Source organism: Triticum dicoccoides, chromosome 3A (genome assembly GCF_002162155.2).
Source record: "Triticum dicoccoides isolate Atlit2015 ecotype Zavitan chromosome 3A, WEW_v2.0, whole genome shotgun sequence".
In the NCBI taxonomy this organism is placed as follows: Eukaryota; Viridiplantae; Streptophyta; class Magnoliopsida; order Poales; family Poaceae; genus Triticum; species Triticum dicoccoides.
This window is the reverse complement of record NC_041384.1, coordinates 512,314,026-512,318,959: the sequence shown is the minus strand read 5'-3', so window position 1 is coordinate 512,318,959 and position 4,934 is coordinate 512,314,026.

The window sequence follows — 4,934 nt, the reverse complement described above, 5'->3', positions numbered from 1 at the left end:
GTTGATCAACTCTTCAGCGATGTCATGATAATCTCTTAGTGTCCCTAATGCAGGAGCTGCTGATATAGGATGTGTAGGTGCAATTGGCATATTTAGATGCACCCCTCCTGTGAATTGAGGCTGCTCAACTCCACCTGTTGCACGAGGCGTATGCTGGTGTTGTGCCATAGCTTCCAACTCGGCAATTTGTGGATCCACCACTTGTGGTAGAGGATTAGCAGATTGCGTCCCATTTACAACAAGTTTTGCAATCATATTAAATAGTTGATCGATCTTTGTAGCAATAACATCCATCCTTCTACGTGCTTCCTCGTTTAGAGCACCTGAAGTTCCTTCTTGATGGTGTAAAGATCGAGCCTTCTCTTCTTCAGTCACAACTGGTCCTGGTGGCAAGTCGTGTTGTTTCCCTGCATCATCTTGTGCAATGGCTGCCAGACCTAGCTCGTCCTGATTAGTATGGACATGAACTGACGCAAGATTAATTGCCCGTGCAACATCTTCATTATCCAAAGGCTCTGAGGCGTCAACCTTTGGTAGTGACGAGGATGACTCCGCGTCTGATCTTTCATCACTAGTTTGTTCATCCGTGGGATCAAAATCTGCATTTATAGTTTGTCGAGCCACTTTTCTCAACCGTGTAAGTGCCCCATAGCGTTCTGCAATTTGTTGGACCTGATTCTGATCAGCAGGAAGACGAGAACTAATACTGGCATAAGGTCTGCTATACTCACTTGCGCGTAACAAAATTTTATCTTCCGGAGTTTTATCACCCCTTGATGTCAGCGGAAGACATGATGCTGTTACCATCGCACCACTCCTCTGTTTTATCACAGCATGCTTTCTTACATGTTCTTTTGCACAGGGTGAATTTCTCATGAATGATGGAGTAGGATTAGGCAGGCTTTCCTCGTCTGACGAGTAAGAGAACTCATGACGAACAAGTGGCGGCTCCCACTCTGAATCTGAATTTTGCACCGACCGGACTGTCGCCATACGACATGCCACATTATTAATCATGTTGCCAGATCGCCTTCTTCCATTCCCATCATTCCTGAACCTAGTAGTGTTTGATCCGTTATCTCGAGGGATCAACGCATTATTTGATCCTTGTGGAGCTGAATGAGAACCACCTCTTGGCCTTTCTGTACTGAGGTTCCTTTGCTCAACCCTTAGTGGTTTGGGAGCCAGATGCTCTATCAATGCATTATATCTCTCATTTCTTTTCAAATTTGGAGAAATCTGAAGTGTTACACTTTCATTATCCTTATAAATTCGGCCATCAGCCCTCACACGGACCTGCACGTGTCTTAGCACCAAATCTTGCAATTCTTGATACATCGCTTCACGAGTCCTCCTCCTTCTCTCACGTTTACGCTGATTAACTGTCGATGCATAAGGGACCCTTGGGGTTGCATCAAAGGTCGGTGCCCCCCGTGAATACCTTGCATGTTTCCAAGGTGCTGCCGTCATGGGGTCATGTTGCCTTGGTAGAGCAAACTGCTGCGGAACCCGGTTTGAGGACTCAATGTTTTGCGAAGATGCTTTCACTCGCCACTGAGGCTTGTATCTTCTTGTTTCAGGCATAGGGTGGCAACGATCTCGACGATTCCCATGTGGCCAGGGAGTATTTTCACGATAATGAGCGTATGCGGATAATGGTCTGTTCCTAGGTGGAAGATGCTGATGTTCATTTTGAAGTCTGCTTTGCATTGCTCTAATCTGATGTTGCATCTGTTCTAACTGAAGTCGGAGTTCCTCTGCTCTGGGCGCTGGTGTTTCATTGGTTAAAACAGCAAACCTGTTATTGTTCTGCGAAGTAGAGTGATGTCTCTCTGAGGTCTAGAAACAAGGTACCCGTACTTGTTGATCCCGACTGATAGAACTTCGTTGAGAACACAATCTTGGCCATGTTCGCTCCTTAATGATGCGTCTCCAAAATTCATTCATTATGGTTTCTTTGACCAGCTCGCAACTGGCCCCTCGTTCAGGAGAAAGAACAAGAAACTCATCGCTCATATCAGTGTACTGTTGATCCTGACGCCTACTCACATCTGAACTCTCAGATGGTGCATCACGCCCGGCAACGCGAGCCCTTAAATGTGACTGCAACTTCTTCACTTGTTGCCTCTTCCTTCTGTAATTGCGGTGTGCGTTCTTTTTGTTCAGAGTTCGAGCACGTGCAATACTAGAATTCAGGTGTTGCTTGACGTTTTCCAGTTCTTGAAGGAGTTCAGCTTCGGTAGTATGTGTAGTTTTGGTTTTGAACACTGAGAGGCGTTGCTTATAGCCGGCGTTCAGAACGGCTCCTGGGAATTTCAGTAACTTCCTAGCATCCGTCATTAATGCTTGACACTCTCCCCTAGCCCTTGCATCCACGTACTTCTGAACTTTCTTGGCGTCATCTAAGTCTGAGGAGTGGTCTGCCTGGTACACATACATGTTGGAGCCAAAGCTTGAAACTACAACTGGTGGTAATGAACCAAACCAAAAAACAAAAGGCTCCATTTGCTTTGCGTCAGCCTTCGGTCCATAGTTGGTGAAGCCCCCATCTGCACGAGATGTACACTGGTTAGCACTTCACCACACCACATTATCAGCCAAAAAAAGTGCCGAGGAGACAGATCATGAGTAGATTCTGATGACTGATGACGAGCAGCGAAGATGGGAGGAGAGTCGAGTCCCACTGGGCGTGCCATTTGTTTTATGCGAGATAAATATCAAATTTATCCGTGTTGGCGTTTTAAGTGCGGGCGTGCCAGTATACGAGTGTATACGAATTAAAACAAAATAAAATAAAGCACACAAAATTATGCGGAGAAACTTGTAGTCTTTATTGCTGAAGATATACAAATCTCATTTTACATGCTCTTGGTATAGCATCTGACATATAAAAGACAATTGCGTAAATCTCGACTCCTAGAACCTCGAAGGGATCTCTAGTTAATTACACTCATATAGCATATCTATGAAAGACCTCCGATTAAGCTGCCTCAAACGGTCATCATCATTATCAAACTCCTGGCTTCTGTCTCCAAGGCAAAAAGAATATGCAAACGCTCTGAGCAAAACAATAATCTCGCCATGCTAAAAATTTATGGATTCATGCACCAAATCAAACAAGGGATATAGATCAAGTCTCAAAGAGAAAATAAAGTGGATCGTTCGGCCTCGTCGGTCACGAACATGATGTATCCTGCCTCGTCGGTCAGGAAGTGTATGTAAGTTTCGGCCTCGTCGGTCACGGAAGAAAGTGTATTGAGCATGGACTTGAAGATGAACCCTCATCTGTTTGAGAAACATGGTTCTGCAGAATTTTGTCAATGGCGTCTTGTTTATTCCAGAGTAGGTAGCCATGTCTTTATTAATATTGGATTATCTCATGATGAGAAACCATCCTTTGTATATCACGTGACCCCCTTGCTACCTCTGAATATATGATGTATGCTGGATGATGATGTTGATTCTTTTTGTACAGCTATATTGCTTTCCCTTGTGACTCCACACCATGAAATGTTTACGGCGACGATTGAAGCGTCAGGTAGAGCCACGAAACATCATAACCTTCCCTTTTCCTTTTACTGATCAAACCATAAACATCCGTGGCGACGACTTGATCGCCATGTAGAGCCACGGGATGCCGTCAAACTGTTTTTCTGTAGATCGGGTGATAGAACGTCCGCGGCGACGATTAGATCGCCATGTAGAGCCGCGGATGCCGCCGAATTCTTTCTATAGATCAAACAAGGAACACCCGCGACGACGATTAGATCGCCATGTAGAGCCGCGGGACACCGCCGATTTTTGTTGTAGATCAAACGATGAGATATCCACGGCGACGACTAGATCGTCATGTAGAGCCGCGGGACACCGCCGATTTTTGTTGTAGATCAAACGATGAGACATCCACGGCGACGATTAGATCGCCATGTAGAGCCGCGAGATGCCACAAAAAGAAGTGAACAAAGAGAAGAAAAATAAATAAAAGAGATAAATGATCGTATGCAACCTTCATATGATTTACTCACCATATGGCTGTGCCATCGACGCCGGCCACGGAGGGAAACGCCAGACGAGAAATGAAGATGTGTGTATGTGTGAGTGTTGGGATGGAGATGATACGAAGTGTGTGTGTGTGTGTGTGTGTGTTGAATGGTGGTGAGATGAGCGTGTAAATGGTGCGCGCGTTGTGAGCGAGCTGAACCTCCTTCGCAGTCACTCGAGCAGTCTTTTTATAGCCTCGTCTCCACCGGCTAGCTATGCGAGTAGATAAGAAGATAAGCACGAGAGATTAGCGTCGTCGCCGCTGCCGTTAGTAACAATTAAACAAATCTTATCTCTACTCTCTCGGCGTTGTTGAACTAGAAAGCAACAAACTTCTTGGCCAGTACTTATCTCTTCGTGGATTTAGTCAGGCCCAACGGATTGATTTTCTCTATCACTAGCGACCACGGACCTTGATTTTGTACCGATATCAACACGTCCAACTGGCGGTAGGCCTGTATAAGATTTTACTACTTCAACACACTAAACGTTTGCCTGGATAGTTTGTTGACCAGTTGAACCGTGCATGCTCACACGATTTATTCCATTAGCAAACTGGTTGATCGGCCACTACTAAATCCATTTGATCAACCAAATGCATGCGTTAACGTGACTAGGCCTGAAAATTCATAACCATAATATATTTTCCCCTTTTTTTTAAGATCACCAAATATATATTTACGAGAGAAATTTGATTATACCAGATAATCAAATATGTATGTGCATCACATGGTAAAAAAAGGGGTCAAACACCCGTTATCAACGACATCCAATGTCCATGGTCAGGAAACCGTAACCATCTATTGATCAACGAGCTAGTCAACTAGAGGCTTACTAGGGACATGGTGTTGTCTATGTATCCACACATGCATCTGAGTTTCCTATCAATACAA